Source organism: Periophthalmus magnuspinnatus, chromosome 16 (assembly GCF_009829125.3).
Source record: "Periophthalmus magnuspinnatus isolate fPerMag1 chromosome 16, fPerMag1.2.pri, whole genome shotgun sequence".
Lineage (NCBI taxonomy): Eukaryota > Metazoa > Chordata > Actinopteri > Gobiiformes > Gobiidae > Periophthalmus > Periophthalmus magnuspinnatus.
In genome coordinates, this window is record NC_047141.1 from 13,351,819 (window position 1) to 13,371,023 (window position 19,205).

The following is a 19,205-nucleotide window of genomic DNA, read 5'->3' on the forward strand; positions in this document are numbered from 1 at the left end:
GTCTGTTATGTAGTCTCGCTGTCTGAAAACAAGTTTATACAATTTTGCCACAGCTTGTAATTGGGATATTTATGTATTTTGGTGTTTTTATTAGTTTTACTTATTTGGGCATGGCAAGTAGTTAAAAGCCTATAATCCTATAATCATTTACTTTTAGATCATTCATCTGACCATTTTAGATTTTCCACTGTCCATGAAGTTCAAACATCTTTATCATTATATGAGGAATATAGGAGCGAACAGAAAGTAGCAAAAACAATACACACTTATTCTTTTGCATATTAAAGGAGCACTATGTATGTTTTCTGGGGGGTGGTCCATATCCATTATTTGCTTGTTTCGATGGAGATGCCATTGCTTTGCTTTAAATTTTGGCATTCATGCAAAGCAATGGCATTAAACTGCCTATCTCCAAGGAAACAAGCAAGTAGTGCCACCAGGCCAAGTTACAGTCAGATCATCGTACAGTGTTTATGTTTATGTTTATTTATTAAATATGGGACAGTGCACATTGATCAACATGTGTTAGTACAGCATGTAAAAGTGCCAGAGTTAGCCATGCAGGCTGATGGCAAGACAAAAAAAGGACATAGGCACAGAAAACATTCAGTCCATCACACATGACAAAGCACATTAAAGATCAGTGAATAATACTGTAGACATATTAGTAAAATTAGAACATGCTAAAAGCACAGCACATACATGAACAACAATAAACATAATTCACAGTCACTCAACAAGACAGAGACATTTGCTGTGATGCAAAAACACATACAGATTAGTTATGTTCACATATCTGATTGTCCAGAAGACACCGCTTCACAAATCTACTAAAACTAAACTAGTGAGGAAAAAAAATCACATAATTGAATAAATGGCAGATAGGTAAGTTGATGCCCTACAGTGAAACATTCCAGGCAAAGCAATAATATCTCCATTCAATTCAATGAAAGTTTATTAATATAGCACATTTATATATAGCACATTCAGCTGCACAAAGTGCTTCCCTTAAAAAGTCAACAAAAAACAAATATACAGATAATATGATACATAGAAAAAGAACAGTAAAACACTAATATATCCTGTCTAGGTAGTATTAAATGCCAAGGAGAAGAGATGGGTTTTCGGTCTAATCTTAAACTGTGTGAAAGATTGCAAGGATCTGACAGGCAGAGGCCACTGTTCCATAGTCTGGGCGCTGCCACAGAAAAGGCTTTGGGTACAGTCAGCAGCAGCTGGTGAGCTGACGTCAGAGCCCTGGGTGGAGTAAAGAGCTGCATTAACTCCCTCAAATAAAGTGGACCCATAGAGTGCACACATTTAAACATATTCAAAAACATTTTGAATTGAAATATGAAATAGGGAGCCAGTGCTGGTTACACAGCACAGGCATGATGTGCTCTCATCACAGTTTTTATCAGCAGACAAGCTGCAGCATACTGGACATTCTTTAAGCACTGCAGGGAGCCCTGGTCCAGCCCCACATACAAAGAATTACAATAATATAGATTCAACGTTACAAATGTGAGGATTGCCTTTTCAAAATCTGTGGAAGGTCGGGCTTTACTTTAACAAAGATTTATCACAAAGCTAATGTGCTTGTCCAGTTTGAACACATAGTCCACAATCACCCCAAGATTTCTCACTGCAGGGCGACAATAAGAGGACAGAGGACCAGTCACACTGTCATACTCAAGCAGTGGGTTAGTTTGGCCAAACACCACAATCTCAGTTTTATTTTGACTTAAGTTCAGAAAGTTTGTGCTCATATGACATTGATTTTTATTGCAAAGTAGTCTACAATTATGTAGCTATAGGCATTGCTATATTTAAAGTAGGCTATCATAAAATCATTAAATAGGCCTAGGCCTAATGAAAATGTTCATATTCCAGTGTTGTAATCACCAATTGATTTTATAATTGTGTAATAAGCCAATAATCAACAGGACTCTGTGTCCTCAGTTGTACAGGTATGAGTCATATAATAGTAAATTCATGAATAATAATCAATTCTGTTAATTGAACAAAAGTTTTATAGTGAAGACGTTTAGCTGCTCATGCAGGCTGAATCTGCAGTTCTTCAGTTCAAATGCATCACATTAAATTAAACAAATGTAGTATTTGTTTGTGGTTGGCTCTTTATCAAAACGAATAGAATCGACACAGTCTGTCCCTGTGCACCCATTCGCCCTTATTGTATGAGCGCAGAGTGGGCTGGAGTCACCGGGCCCTCGCTGCCTGGACTTGACTCGTTTGAAGTGGCAGGAGACAGAGGGAAGAGAGGGAGGGAGGAATGTTTTTAGGGGGGCGGGATCTTGTGACTCAACGTAGTCAACTTCCTCCTGTAGTGGGACAAAGTAACCGGCAAACGGCATCACTCTTCGCCAAAGCGCTTTGACTTACGCGCGGAACAATCCACAACAAAGTTTTCTGGAGCTGCAAGTTGATCCCTGCGTAAATCCGACGCGTAGCGCACTGGAGACGCACAACCGGTTCCTGGCAACTTTACCTTCACTGTTATCCTGGTAGGACCTTTTTTACGTTCTTTGTCGTGTTTTTACGCTCAGCTGTTGTCCAAAAAGTCATTTAACACTTGTATGGTATGGTAAACTTTTTCTAAGAATGAATGACACACAGATGGAGCTTTTGAATGAAGAATGTCTGGACAGAAGCTTTCACAACTGCAGTAGTGACAGTTTGGTTGACTCGTTTGATAAATGAAGCACTTTAGTTGCCTAATGGGAAAATATTAATCCAACCCTTTATTATGGAAATTATTATGTGACCTTTACTGCATGTTATAGTATTTTCTGTACCATTTTGCCTCACCATAGCCCTTTAGTGCAAGTAAAGTCATTTATTTCATTGTGACATATAGCATTAACCCCATTCATTCATTAATTAACTTTTTTAAATGAATGAATGAATGTTTTCCATCCTTCTGATTGTAATTTAACATTGCAAAGTTAAATCTATATGTTCTTGACCCTCAGTGAACTCCAGCCATGTGCTATACAGTTTTGCTGGATTCCCCTTAACCATGTGATCTAGACTGTGATTAACTTTACTGTCCCCTTATATAAACAAAGACTAAAATAGTGACACACAAAATAGATGGTATAATTGCAAACTCATACATTTATTACTGCATTGTTATAAATAATTAAGTGTATTTACTTTATCTGGAATTCAATTAACCTGTTCTACACATTCTGATAGCTAATATGATTATGCAACTGTATTTGATGACTCTCTCTGACTGTTTTGGCTCTGATCTCAAAAATGATTGTAGATAATAGCAGGTGTGGGCATGACAATGTGACAAATCCTAATATTTAACACCTTAGTCAAACACAAGTTGCGTGTAGGGAGTAGTGTGCATGTATTAAGGGAATGTGGATGACTTCATTTGAGGGTCTGGACATCTTGCTCTACAGGCCCTTACCACTTCCCCCTCGTGTCTGCGAAACCGCACTGACACTGTGTGGTAACCAGTGTACGCCTATTGCAAAGATGTGTGACCCAGTGAACTGCAGAAGAGGAAGTGTATTAAGAAAGCAATGAAACTGAATCGCCCAAGTCTTGGTATGTGGGTGTCAACTAGGATGGTTACACTTTGTTTGGTTTGACTTCAGTTTCGTTGAGATTTTGAGTTGGCTTGGTCGTCTTTTAGTGGTTTAGTTCTGGTATTTTAGTCCTGGTCAAGTCCTATTTTAGTCCTGGTTCAGTCCTCGTTGGGATGTGGTGTGTGTGGACTTGATCATGTGGTCTGAAAATGGCCACGCATGGTTCATAGCTGGACACTTGCACAAAGGAACTTCTGTAAACACATTTGTTAAGTATATTTGCTAATATTGCTGTTGTTGTCTCTTTGGGCAGTGCAGTAGTGTATGTTTGTGGTATAAATGGAGCTCAACAGTGAGCGCCCACCCTCCGGTTCCGGAAATAATTCTCCCATTCATTTTTCCAATAGACTTCATGAAAAAAGTTTGCAAGCTTGCTCAGGGCTAATCAGCTACGTGGTAACTAATGACCAGAAGAGCTAAATTTCACTTAAAATCTGGTTCTGAAACTTTATAAACCACCAAGTTATTAAAGCATTAAGAACATAAAACAACCGTGCTATGGATATTAGTTGCCACATAGCTGATTAGCTTCTGCAATGCCTTTCAACTCTTAACAGTTTAATTTTGGAAAAGTTTATGCGAAAAATCAATGGAAAATGTTCTTCCGGATCCAGTGTGGGCAGTCACTCTTGAGCTCCATAGTGGTGGTTAGTAGAGTGGCTGTATATAGAATGACCCAGGGAAAGGTTAAGGTCTAAGGTTAGACTTTATTGCTCCTGTAGGGAAATTTGTCCCCTATATTTGACCCCTCCTTCAGTGCAGCTGAGGCAACCTGTCAGGAGTAGCAGACGCTGCAGTGCCTTCAGTATTCCACAGTAGGGCATTCTATATGTCTATCCTCATTGAGACAAACAGGTAACACCACCAGGCCAAGTTACAGGTCAGATCTGTGGAGAGGCAAGTATACATACATACATACAAGTATTTCTGAGCAAAACAAAGAGACACCAGTAATAAATATCAGATATGTTTAATGCCATACTGCGGAACATTCTAGGCAAAGCAATAACATCTCCATGTAAACAAGAAGGTGGTGAACCCACTACCAGAAAAGTTACAGCTTTAATTTGTCCCATTCAAGCAACGCCATTGTTCTAATAATAACAAGGCAAGGTCTAAAATAAAAAATATTAATTCACTTGTGTATCATTACTTAAATTATTCATGTACATTTAGTGCCATTAATCCTCTTTTGCTCTTTTAGTAAGTGTAACCCGGTGTAGTGTACAAAGGAAAAAGAACCAGAATCCCCCAGGCTAAACTATCTCTGTCCTCCCCAGCAGCAGGAAGTGAGCATAGGGCTGTGGAGGGTGTGTCGGGCCTTGCAGTCTTGCTCCCACTGTTTTTACATCATCATAAAACACACATGACATAGATGCACTTTACCTGGTGCGTCATCCAGGCTCAGCTGATTCATAGGCTTCCCTCTAAAGGCTGGTGTTACAGGAAATCAATAAGAGCTTTGGCAACATATCCATAAGATCAAAAGAGGCAAGGGGCCTTTTCAATATTACACTATTTTCTGATCTATGTTATAATGTTGTTTCCTCATCACAAACATATCCGGAGTTGTGTTTTGTTTCATTTACACGTTTAACACACAAGCTCTACATATTTAAGTTCTTCTCAAATGGAAAACACTCCGTTCCACCTGGTGATGTCATGTGCTCCACTATGTTTTAAAACTTGATACACCTTCTCTACTGAACTAAAGGTAAAAGGTAGCTGTTAACACAAGGTGGAATAGAGAATCTTTGGAGATGTAGACGTAGACAGACTAATAATAAATGGTTACTCAGACATGTGTGAATGAAACAAAAAGCAATGTTTTTGAGGAGGTAGCTTTCTAACATGGCTTAAAACTCAAGAGTCAATTTTGTGTAATATAGGACCTTTAATTAAGTTTACATTCCAATTTACTTTTAGTTTACTTATATCTGTACATTATTAGTTAGTAGTACTTATGTCCAAACATTTTGTCTGTGCATGCATTAAATTTTTTCCTATATAAATAATGTAGCTTCTGTCAGATTTTCTCATACAGTGCTGACTTCCAGGACGTCCAGTTGGTTCCTATAGATTACACCTTCAAGAGGAATGCAGCCTGTAAAGCATCCCACTGTGCATCCTCCATTGACTAGCTATTTTTACACTCACTGTTTGTCATAGTAACTGTCTGAAATGCCCCAGCCGCCAGCCACCAAATGCCCGTCATTCTGTCCTATTTAGTATGTGGGGCACAGACACTACCACTGCCTGTATAATGTTTTTCTGTTTGCTCTTTCCTCTTCCTCTTTGCTGTCTCTCTGACCATGTCCACATTCTTTGGAGGGCTCAGTGTTTTTGCAAAGGTTAGTCCCGCGTGGAGCCTGGATCTGGGCCAGACCCGGACTTGCACAGGGAATCACACTAAAGAGATCGGACTGCTTGTGGCCGGGTTTCGCGGTTGGGCATCATTTGAAATCAAGCCAAGAATAGCAATGGAGAAATGGTGGTCAAGTGTTTGCAGGTGCTTAGGGAGCTGGATTCACATTAGTGTTAAGGCTCTCGGATTTTGGATAATTTGAGTCTGACTAACAGTTTGTGTCACACTTTGGGTATGTGCACATTTATGCAGTGGATTACTGCTGGTTGAATGGTAATGTTTAAATACAGATGGTCCATAAGAAAATGCAATGGGGTTTTGTGTGGTGCTGTATGTTCATTTTAGCTCAGGCACTTAATTCACTGGTTTTCACTGGCTCAGGGGATCACTGTATGAAGCAAGTCATTGACAATCCAATAATAAGTGATACTAAAACTATCGAAACTAGGTACTTTTGAATAGTCTGGTGCTGTATCAGAAAAAGTGTACCTCCAGATAGACTAGTATACGGTAGGAACCTACCTGAACCACTGAGGGATTAGACAGACACCAAAACACCACATGCTAATATAAAAGAAGGTTGTTTTGTTTTTTTATTATCATCGAGGTATAATGTGGGTATAATGTGCATACTCATTTGACTATTCCTGATAAAATTACAATGAAAGTAGTTACACATATAATATGTAAATGCAACTTCATTCAGCAACATGCCCACCTCACATTGTAAGTGAGCATGGTAATATCTCTATCTTGTGTGACAAACTCTTACTCCACATTTCCCTGTAGCCATGTTTTTTCAGTTGTTTCTGTGCTTTCCCCTGGTGTCCCCCCTCCTCTCCCCCACTCTTGGTGCAGGAGGGTGGAGGGGGGCGCGTGGCTGGCTCAGGAGTACGTCTGCATTCCCTCTGAGGGGGAAGTGACCCTTGGGTGCCTGTGCAGGGACCAGGGCCAGGTGCTGCGCTGTTATTGTGAGGACCGCTGCAGTCAGCTTCCTCAGTGGAACGCTCTGTTAGTAAACGTCTGAAACTCTATCCTATGACCCAGGGGCCCCATGGGAGGTAACATGCCCCCTCGCCAGCCACTCATCATGCCTCACGTTTCTTCTCGGCTTTGTACTCAAGTAAACTAGGTATGGTTAAAGGATACTTCAATGGATATTAGCTATGTTCAAAAAGTACTGGACAAATGGGGATGTTGGTTGGAAAAGTATTGTGATAGGTAATGTATATTATAGCAAATTCTATTCAATATTTGGAATCACATTCATAGGGAGATGCTCTATTTGTCGTTTTTATTTATTTTTTATTTTAGTTACTTAAGTATGCTCCCACTTACGCAGACACATCAAATTTGGGACTAAACCCGAAAGTGAAACTGGAGTAGATCAGGACAAAAGCAGGATTAAACCAGGACCAAATCAGGAACTATGTATGCTAACTAAGGAGATATGAGGTTCTACTATTTCAAACAATGCCAAGGTTCCACAGCTAAGGTTCAGTCCCTTGCAATAGTAAATGTACACCACCAGGACTTTTAACATGCTAACATCGCTATGAGCCTATAGTCAGACTTACTCTAGTATTTTGCTAACATTGACTTAGCTCTAAATTGTGAATTTAGATGTTTTCTAATATTGCTAGAGTGGACACTGAGTTATAGAATGAGTCTAATAGTGCCATAAGTAACTGACTGTCTGCTAATGGGGTCATTACATTCCTTTAGGGATACAATTACAGGTCCATACCTAGCACTTACCTGCATCTCTCAAAGCTAAAGCTGTTTTCAAAGGAAATGCCATCTTGTACGCTTCCAATTGCATCTGTCTTATAAACACACACTTACTGGTTTAATACAGGGTAATTACAGTTTATAGAAGAGAATAGCAAGACTTCACTTACTCCAGCAGGTCCACTTAGTCCATTACACTTACTCTGGAACAAACAATGCTACTATACTTTGAGATTTAAAGTAGAAGACAGTAGAGACAGTGGCTTTGCTCACACACCCAGTCTGATCCCAGCTCTGACCAGTGCAGGCTGCCTTTGTGTCTTTTTGCAAGACACTTCATACACATTGTCTGTGTAAATTTGGTGTGCATGAGTGATGATGATGGGAAGGGCTGATGGTTGCTGCAGTTTTCTCATGGACTTGATGTAGATATAAGTGAGCAGGCTGTTAAGTAGATCTACATCCGTTCAATCCATACTACACAGATCAACTCATGTGGCATATTCTTTATCTGTTATGTCATTCAGGTTTTGTTAACACTAATAATGATTGGTTCAAATGGAATCGCAGTGGTGTTATAAAGTGATTTGGCCCCTACTACTTCGACATAACGCTCAACACATTTCTGGGGCTCAATATTTATTGTCTGTACATTTCTTTCATTCTTGTCATTGTAGCGAACTTTTCTCCTTTTTTGTAAGATAAGATTTCAGCTGCAGAGAGTGAACTTCTATGACTCTTTTTTGCTAACTCCCTACAAAAGTGTTCCATTGTGACACTTATGTATTGCAGCTCATGTTTATAATGATACTGTACATTTACAATTTGTTTTTATATCCTGCTTTCGGGTTACTCTGTAAGTGGTGTAACATTTCAACATTATCGTCATATATGTAGTAATAACATATCCAACTTCAAAGTTTGTTACAGTGATGGATCTAATAGTGACCCAATGTACTGTCAGTCTTTGTCTCAAAATGAAAATTAAGACTTGCACTATCTTGCATCCACGTTTTGTTCAGTTTATTTCACATACACCAGATGTTATTAGTGTTGAGTGTTCATGGGGATTCATGCTGTGTCATCACGTTTTGTCCTGTTCTACGTTCACTCCGGTGACTCAGACCTGAGCAGTGCCATGGCCTAAAGCGTTGAAGGTGAGTTCATGCGCCAGTGAATGAGTTCACCATGTTCACCATAGGATGCTATTGGTATGCTAGTTACTAAGTGTTCCATTAAACCTGGTCATGCTTGAGTTACATTAGATAAGCCCATTCTCAATTCCTGGAACAACTGTGGGCAACTTAAATTAAAGAAGGGGTATTATGCAAAATCATTTTTTTAGGTGCTTTTTACCATCTTTTAACATTGTTCCCTAATCAGAAAGATGCCTGAAGAGGTTCTTGACATCATCCATCACGTTTTAGTAATTTCGATCTCTCCCAGGCCCTATTCAAACCATCCTTACGGTTAGCAATATGACCCTTCACTACAACTTCACAAACTTAATGCGATCTGCAGTAGATTCATTAGCTAAATATAAGTTGATTGCATTGTGATATTGCTCTGAACGGGGAGTGACTTAGCAAGACGAGCAAAAGGAGGGGAGCCTCAGGACGTTAAAAACAAATTCAACATTTTAATATGTTGGTTTTTGGCATGGGTATCTAAATATGTAATGTGTTAGCAGTTAATGCCCCATAGTGTAACAGTGTAATACCCCCTGTTTAAAAATATGCAAGCTTTACTTTTTTCTCCTGGTTTGGGGATAAAAATATGAATTTCTGACTAAATCGTTCCATTCCACAGAGGGAGTACCATTGCAGATATCCGTAAATAAGAGTGACACGTGGGTATTTAGTCAGCAAAGTGTCAATTAAACCAGTCATAACAAACAGAAAAGTATGAGGGAGACTGGGGAGACAGACAAGCTGAAATTCTGTGGACAAATTACAGTGGTTTTCTACAAGTAGTAATGGTGTAATATGAATTCACATAATCAATGGGTATGATGGGCTGTGGTTAATGGCTAAATCATAGGATAGCCTATAGTTAACAGAAGCACAAGAATGTGGGGGAAAAATACATTCTCCAGTTAAGGAGGTGTGTAATTTCATCTTAATACGCAAGGATAAAAAGAAAGATTAGGGCAACCCCGTAGTCTGCGTGTGAGAGGAAAGAGATCATCTTCTTTAATAGTGTCCTTTAATCAAGCGCTAAACCACAGCACTGAGAAACCACCAGACTGTTGTGCATGGCAAGCAGTACAAAGTGAAAAATCTATCAAAGTTAATATTACTACTGCACTGTGGAATTTTTATATGTGTAGGGTTGGGCCATACGGTGATAAAAATCTAATCGTGCTTAGGCCTGTCACGAAAACTACTATATAAATGTATATTGCACTGTTGTTTATCGTCTATATTTTCTTCAGCAATATGTCACACTTCAAAATAAGCTGATACTGAAACTAGTATTGAAGCAAGACATTAGATTTGAGCAGGTATTGGTATAAAAAAAATAATAAAAAATCACATTCACGGGGCAGAAATGAATCTTTCCAGTTTTATAATGATCTTGAGCTGTATCTCAACCACAAGTATTAAGACCACATAGACTAGTACACACCCATGGACCAGATCACATGAGATTGTCTAAAGGAAGAGTGAATTTTATTACTATCATCACAGTATTGGAATCGGTATTGAATATCGAGTCTATTCCTTAGCATCGAAATCAAGTTTGAAATTTTAGTATCGTGACAACACTAACTATAATAGGCATAATCATGATCCCATCCCCATAACAATATCGGTTACCTGGTTGCCTTTTACCCTACTTTACAAAGATGCACATAATCCTGTCTCTTGCAAACTCGTGGGCATGATTGACAGGCACATTAACCAATCAGAAACCCATAGTCTGTTTGTGTCTAAACAAACATGGCGGCTTATAAGTAAAAATTTAAAATGCAATTTGGAACATAGTATTCACATGGATCTTTTGAGCACATGAACAGCTTTAGACGTGGCCTGCCAACGAGCAGTCAGTTCGCTCTCATCTGAAAAGTATTTTAGCTAATCAGGCGTTTTAATGTGATCAATAAAATTCTTTACAAGTAGAAGCTGACAGATTTTGTCACAATGTGCTGCTTATACAATGTAGCCTCATAGCCACTCAGCAAAAGGCTGCAATTTTAAAAGTACGGTAATTTTTTCCACAAACAAAATCTGTCTGTCATATTCTGCATAAAAACTGCAAACCCTGTAGTTTAAAGATCTGTGCGAACATGCTCTAAACTCTCATTCTCCTAGGTTGTGTCAATTCTTCTGAACATGTTTAAAATGTGAACATTGTACAGAATCCCACTATTAAAACATAAATCGTGAGTGTAACTACAGTGCTCACAATTAGATATTTTTTCCAAATCGTTCAGCCCTAGTGCAAGGCTGAAATTGGGTACTCCAGGTTTTAATTTGTACTTTTTTCGCAATTCAGAAGTGAATTCACCCATTTACACAATTTTGACTACAGATAAAGCTGTTAAAAAATAACTATTCCAGATTTTTTTTTTCTTCAACTCTTTCCCAGTAATTAACCACTTACACGGATCCCAGCGAGTGTTTTTCTTTCTGCCAGACCAGCGGAGTCGACATCCTTCCCTGCGGATGTACTTCCTCCCTGTTTAATTGGGTAATATTTAAGAGTGTGTGGCATGTAGTCTTTAACCCCGTGGTGACACACAGCAGGCCTCAAACACACTGCTCTGCCGTGGGCCCAAAATGTCACCTTTCAAAACACTCTAAACTCCAGATACACAGAGACACAAGGCAGCAGGCATATTTCAACAGGGCCTGTACTCAAAATGTCTGGGAAGGTCATGTAAGCTTGCTACTGCTTATGTGCACCTATTTACAAGAACATACATAGGTTTCATTCACAAGAACCGAACTCAAACAAACTCATTTCAACAAATCAGTATTTTGCATCTGCTTGAAAACAAGTCATTGCTAGAATTTGTTGTAGTAGTAAAGGTATTCCAGATTATGAACAGAACTCCGAAGTGAAACAGTTTGCTGAGTTTTGGAGATATTCTTTGCCAGTTATTAACTATTGCAATTGGGCAAATCCAAACCAATTTTTTCCCAACTCACTGCATCATATTATAGCACGCTTTGGTCTTATTAAGCTGCAGCGTGTACGATTTCAGCTAATAAACTAAAACCAAAGCCTTTATGGTGTTGTTTCTATTGTACTAAAAATTAAAATGTGCGCTGTGACGATCAGCAGGCATTCCTCTTTACCACTTTGTAAAATTAGGATACCCAAATAAATTGCTCATGTTTCACGCAAGGCTATGACTCACAGTTCAAGATAGTTCAGTTAGATTCTGTGTCTTTTTCTGGGCAAATAAAGTTAAAAAGAACAATTTCGAGCTTCCTCCAAACATGACTTCCTCAAACTGTGTCCCCTCATGGCTCCTGTCTGCTCCTCTCTCCTCTGAGCTATGTCTCACTTACAGTATGCCAGCTCCAGACTTCGCAGGGATGTGCCCAATGTTTCGCGTGCACATTGTTTTTTATAAATACCGACTTTGATCTGAACATCTGATGAGCTGTGTACGCACTTTTCTGACCTTGTTTTTCTGAGTACAGAGGCTTTATAAATGAGGCCCCTGACCCGTACCACCTGCTTGACTCCATGGAGATATCATTACTTTGTCTAGAATGTTCCAAAGAATGGTATAAAACGCATCTTATCTTTATGGAGACATCTTAGCGGCTTACCCAGATCTGGATTTAACTTTAGATCCTCCAGTTAAGGGGTAAATGCTCTTTAGCCTGAACCACAAACCCACGCTGACATGGTAGACAGCTTCTTTCCTTTAAAACCAACCACTCCATGTAAACAGTGAGTCCCACAACTACCACTGCTCTCCACACCTCCTCCTGTTCCAGACCCTTCTGTAGGTGCCTGCCTTATGTGCCTTCTTGTTTGCTTGCCCAAGTGCCAAGTGCATTACTGTGGACTGCTTCCCAAACTCTTAACAAGCCCGGTTCCCACATCTGCAAGGAATGAAGCAAGCCAGTGACATCATGGCAGAGGAAATGGAGTCATGAGAGAGAGTGTGGGTGGATGGCAAGGTGTCGTAGCTCAGTTTGAGGGCATTTCATTCAAAATCACCCTTCTCAACTTTGCACTGAAGAATTTTGAAGAACTTAAATAGTATGGGAAATTGCCTGTTTGGATATATAAAGCGAATGGCAAGATGGCATGGATAATATAAAAAAAAATTCAGTATTTTTGTAGAATCCCAAAAGCAGTAGTACTAGTAGTAGCAGCAGTAGTAGTAGTAGTAAATAATCAAACGTTGATGGTTGACCTACACAATCAACAAAACCTAGAGCACTGCTTTTTTAAACCTTGCATTACCATTTCTTCTAAATGAGGAAAGCTTTTAGGTTGTTTGTAGATAGCTGATATTTTATTATCATTGGTTGACTTGTGTGGTTGTTTCTTCATGTTCACAGTGTTGCAAAAGGGATTCTGGGAAGTATATTGATGGAGAATGATTTATTGCACTTCATAAAAACTCATTCTATTATCTCATCTGATAATCGAGTGTAGCTGTGAGAAGGAGGGTCTGGCACCATGCAAGTCAACACTGGTCTTAACTTTTAACATTCTGAGAAGCAGATGTTTATGTATTATATCTGTTAATACATGAATTTCTATTTATTGTTGGCTGGAAATAGAAACATAAGGAACTTGAACTTGAACATCAAGTCAAGCTTCTAGTTTGGCCTCTATTACTCTCTATAGTGAAATTATTAAAAAAAAAAAACAAAAAAAAAAACACATGCAAATGCACATAGACAACTGGACTAGACAACAAGTTTCTGCAATTGAAAATTAAAAGTATTGGAGTAATCTTGCAAGCATTAAACAATACAACATAAAGCTATAGCATGTACAATGTAGGGTTGTCTAAAGTATTAAAAAACAGATACAAATCGATGCTAAAAATAGTATCAAAACTAGATACTCCAAGTATCAATATTATATGAAATATGAAAATGACATTTTATTGTCTAAGTAAAGAATCAGTATTGAGTATTGTGTTGATTAGTATTGTAATCGAGTTTGAAATTGACACTGACTACACCGATTAGTTCTAATCCTTCATACCTCCTGTATTTATCAACACTTTTTCTCCACCATTCACAGTCAGGTGGCAGAGACAAAAGTACAAACGTAGTAGACAGGCTGAGACAAGCCAGGCCCGCTGCATGTACTGAAGTGTAAGATTTATGTCAGCCGCCAAGTACGCACATCCAACTCTATTCAACAACCCAACCAAACAGACAAGAGTGCACTTGGCATGACTCCGATACACTTTTTTTTTTTTTTACTGTTCTTGAGCAAGGACCTAAGAGAGGTGCTTTTCTTCACCTTCACTGGATCCAACCCAAGCCCACTTCTGGTGTGCTGCAAGGAGCCTTAAATGGTAGACAGTGTCCTGGTTGGGCTATAAAAGGCCTCTAGTTGTTTGGTCGATTCATTGGTTGATGGTGTCCTAGTTTATCAAAATTGTAGTCAGCTAATTTTATTGAAATTATAAGGAATTATATGGGACAACAGTGGACAGGAAGTTAGTGAGAGAAAGGGTTAGCTGAAGATTTGGTATTTCTTTGGTATTTATATGTAAAAATGCAGATTAAACTCATGATTCATAAGTTTTTATATACATACATTGTGTCCTCCTAGTAGGTTTTTTGTATAAATAGTTGTTTTTGAATGAACACCCATGCAGTTGTGAATGCAGTTTGGGATACACAGATAAGTAATAGTTTTGAAAGATTTTACCCCTTTTTAGTTGACTAAGCGAACAGCAGGATCGACCAATAATGTCTGAAAGGCCAACAAATTATATAAGTGGACATTGGTAATTTACGATAAAAGTAAGGAAAAACTCAAAAAGAAAGGAACCAAACGTCTTTGGTACAACTTGCAATTGAGAATGAAAGGATGAGGAGAGAGTGGTAGTTAAGGGGAGCCATCACGGTCTGTGTCTGTCACCAGGCCGCCACTGCAGGGCTTAGGCAAAAACAAAAGACCCACTATGGAGTAGACCACAGAGGCATTGGCTTACAGTAAAATGAAATGCAGTATGATCACAAATGTGCAGTCTCTAATGTAGTGGCTATATTCTTGAAAGTGAATTGAAACCTTAGCAGTTAAATATTAGAACATTTTATTGTGGTACATGCACATTTTCTAGCCTCAAAGCCACACACTGTCAGACAAAGCCATCCACTGTCTTAGATAAGTGGGACTGTAACATCTCCCATTGTCTCCAACTGGATCTAAGCTACACTATTATACATGAATCAAAAGCCAATGTATGTGAATCAAGAGCCAATGTACCTGTTCCGGCCTGTACCTGCTTTTTTCCCATGTATTTGGGTAAAATTTGTTTTGCTCCAGTATAGATGCATTGTATATTGTCTGCTGTGTATTGTGTACTGAATACTGTAACAATTAGAAAGCATTTAATTGACCAAGAATCAGAAAGCGGTTTTCATGTTAGCTGTTGTTAGGATTACAGTGACGGTTAAACCCCAATCTGGCCTCTGAAAGTTGTGAAGTTGTGAAAAGTGCTTAAAATCTCACCACTGTGAATAATTAGGATGCTAGGAATGCATAAGGTAAGTGAGGAATAACTTTGGACCACTGCTGATTAACTAGTTCTGTTCTTCAAGTTTTTACTTTAAAATCAGGCACAGGCATCTTTTTAGTCATGATTCTGAGTTTAGCATGTTTTCTTTTGTGTTATGTCAAATGGCAATGATTAAAAGCCTGTATTTAGGTTCAGAAAATGATTACATGACATATTTAAAAAAAACAAAAAAAATTGTTATTAGAATGTATTTTATTTCATTAAAAACTAATTAGAAAATGTGTTTTTTAGGAATATAATTCAGCCAAACTAATAAAACTTTGCACCAACCACAAAAGCATTAGCTAAGAAAAATCCCACCCAACCCAACATAAAATTTTAATTAACCAAAATGCGTGAAAACCAGATTTTCACTAATAGTCCACCATTAGATGCTTGTAAATGCCATCTGTACGAAAAAAATCCCTGCTTCTATACAATGTTTACTGTATTCCTTTCAGAAATCTGGCAAACACCCTTTAACTGTTTCCCCATCTAAACCCACCATACGTTAGCAATTGCCTTGTTTCTTTAATGGGCCTAAACAGTGAGCTTCAAACGCAACCACATCCAATGCTGGCAATGGAAACGAGATCAATGGATGAAATGGGGGCCAGACGGTGAGCCAAACACAGAGTAAGGGCCAATGACACAAGCACCATGATTTCACTATGGAGGTATTCGACCCCCCTCCTTTGAAAAAAAACATCCTTCATCCCATCGCACACGGCTCTAGTAAGTGGAAAATGTTTAAGCTTTTGGTGATTGCTCTAGAAGGAAACTGCTGAGAAAGACTTGGGAGATGATGCGAGTGTCAAACTTACAGTAATTTGTCAAAAAAGTAGGTGCACGTCTTTTTTCTGTGTGGTGGATTGAAACGTTCATCTTGTGGCGATTGGTTCCACTGGGGTTTTGCATGGGATAAGATGTATTATGTGGCTTTTATATGAGCCATTAAATAAAAAAAATATGAAAATCTGATAATAATTATTATGATAATAATAATTTTGAAAGATCAACAAGCAAGCCATTTCATTATTCATTTGGTTTTGCTTGATCTTCTAAGTGCACTGTTAACGGTGCAATTGTCAATGGTGTGTCAATGCAAAGTTGATCATGCCTGGTATTCAAACAGAAATATTGGTGCCTCTGGTTTTATTGATAGAACTATTCTGAATGCCAGGTCAAGTGTTCAATCCCTTTCTTCATTGCCTGCTTACTGCCATACTATTCTTGGGCAAGGCACTTCACGCACCTTGTTTGTACGCTTGCTTGTATTTGTAGGAGTAATAAAATCTATATTGTCTGAATTCTTAGCACCTACTTATAATATTTAGCAGACGTGTCCAAATTGCCTGGCCTGGGAACAGATATCTAATTTTGTCCTCAGAAGTAAATTGGTGTAACCTTTTGTAAACATTGTACAAAAAAGAACAAAATAATGGCAGTAGACCTTAATGGAAAATCTATATGAATCTCTCTATGGTAAACACGTGGATTTTTCCACACTTTCCTGTCTCGTGACCCAACACAGCACTGCATATAGCTGTTAAGTTTACCCGCTGCTTGACCTAAATGTATACAGTATTTGATCAATGTCCCGGCTTGGAGCTTTAAGTAGACTGCACCGGAATCTGTTTTATTTTCACCTCTTTGCATTTCTCCAAGTCTTCACCTAAACACGAAGCCTTAAGAGGTGGGGATAGGCACGCAAAACGGGGTCACGCTAGCAATCTGGTTAATAGATTGAGAGAGATAGACACATCCGCAACATAATTCAACCAGCGCTATCAGTGTTTACCGGAGCACCTGTTTTCTACCGGCCAGTCCATTTAACAGCAGAGTATAGGGACTTGTTTGCATTTTATCACACGTAATGAATTAGACGGGGATGACGAATGGTGTTTTGCATGGGTGCATGATAAAGAGATCCCATTGGGTGACATAAGCAGATAAGGTGTTGACGGATTGCAGGACTCTTCTGGCAAAGTCAAGAAACTATAGCTGTAGGACCGGTGAACTTGCGGATCTCCTTGTGGCTTGAAGGAAATGTAGATAAAGGTATTTGGATGCAATGTAAATCTATTGAAAAGATCCAATCTGGCATTTAGCCTAGTTATTTGTGGTTACTTACTACCACTACTACTTCTGATATTCCTCCTACTGCTACTGCTACTTCAACTATTACGACTAGCCTGGTTTCTTGGAGGTATGACATTTATTTAGAATGACCTTGGTTTAAAAATGACTGAAGCACATTTTGCTCTCTACTATTGAGTTTTTTCTGTTATGGATGTCAAATTGAGGTCTTTTCACCATTCATATATAGATTTTAAATAGTTTTTTGCTATGGCAGTGGTCCTATTTTTATCACGTGAAATTTATGAACAAATCTATAATAATTTTTCATGTGATTTTTATAGGTTTGGGGACCATAGGAGTTACACATTGACTGGCCTCTAAGATTACCGGGTGACGCATTACAGCAGACAGAGCCAAAGTCTAAACTGTAAGTACAAAAAAATGTTATTGCACATTAAATGTTATTGCAACACATCACTTACATAATTTTATATTATTTCAAATACTATTGTTGGTAAATCAGTGTATTTATATATAATTTGTGTATTTGTCCTATAGTTTCAAATGCATTTTCCAGTTTGAGTTCATGAGAGTACAGGCAACACTTCTTATATTTTAATACAGATCGTGCTATGTTTGATGTTAGTCTTCACAGGTGTGGCGTCATGCTTTTAAGACAGGTATCAGTTAAAGACAAAAAAAAAACAAAATCCCTGTAAGTATTTATGTAAATTTATAGCGTCTGTCTGTAGGCTGCAGTGTTTTTCTTCCCATTTTCCTTTCAAGTCAAGGCCATACCTCCTCTGAGTAGTGTTTTATGTTATGGCCTTTCACAATAAAGGCTTTTCCTCCTTTGAAAATGCTTTCCAGGGAAATGTATGGCTCTGAGTCCATGCTTTTATCTGGACAAGCCTTATTCCTTAATCCCAAATGAGAGTGTGGTGCTTCTCAGGCCTGAGCTGAACTCTGGTGAGAAGCTTCAAGGACTATTATACTATTCGTACTGATGTTGAGTAGATATATGGATCCCTCAGATTAATAACTACTTTGTTTTAAAAAATTCTATATTAAATTGGACAAGTGATCTGATTAGTATTATGCAGTACTGTAATCAATATACCATACCACATATCCTGAGTTTTTATTTTACCATCATCTCAGGGGACAGCAGGGGCTCTCGTGCACACTGTTGTTGTGTTCTTAGGTAACACACTTTTCCTATCTTGATTTCTATGAATGTGTGTGGGTAATTGGTATTGGTCAGAGGGGCTGAGGGCACAGATTGGCAGCCCCGCTTCTGTCAGTCTCCTCGGGGAAGTTTATAATAGACACAAAATTTTATGGCGATATTCAGTGTCAGGAATTTTATTTAAAAATTGCCTTTGTTAGCGTAAACAGAATATGTGTCACTAACTTAAAAAATGTCTTAATGGTGGCTAGTCTAGCATAGTGTATTTAAAGCTACAGAAGGAACTGGCTGAGTAGTTATCACCTACTTTTAAAGCAACGTATCTATTTTAAGTTTCTTCATTGTCACTAGGCACCATATTGCATACCTATCTTATTTAATCATATGTCAAATCGTGGTAGCATGATTTATTATTTAAGAAACATGATTTTTATAATGCTATTGATATCTTGATTATCCAAAATGCAAGCTACTTGGGGTGCCACCAGTGGA

The 19,205-nt window shown here is 38.4% G+C and overlaps 1 protein-coding gene across 2 annotated transcripts in view; it reads left to right on the forward strand.

The window, feature by feature from the left end:
• The first annotated feature begins 2,314 nt into the window (after window positions 1-2,314).
• The window catches only part of fhl3a (four and a half LIM domains 3a), a 48,402-nt gene continuing 31,511 nt past the window's right edge, over window positions 2,315-19,205 (forward strand). The window contains exons 1-2 of one of the 2 annotated variants that reach the window (XM_033981055.2): window positions 2,315-2,525; window positions 17,866-17,951. The gene's annotated coding sequence lies outside the window, so the exon portion shown is untranslated. The remainder of the gene's footprint in view (window positions 2,526-17,865; window positions 17,952-19,205) is intronic. The other variant, XM_055227598.1, reaches the window with a different exon arrangement.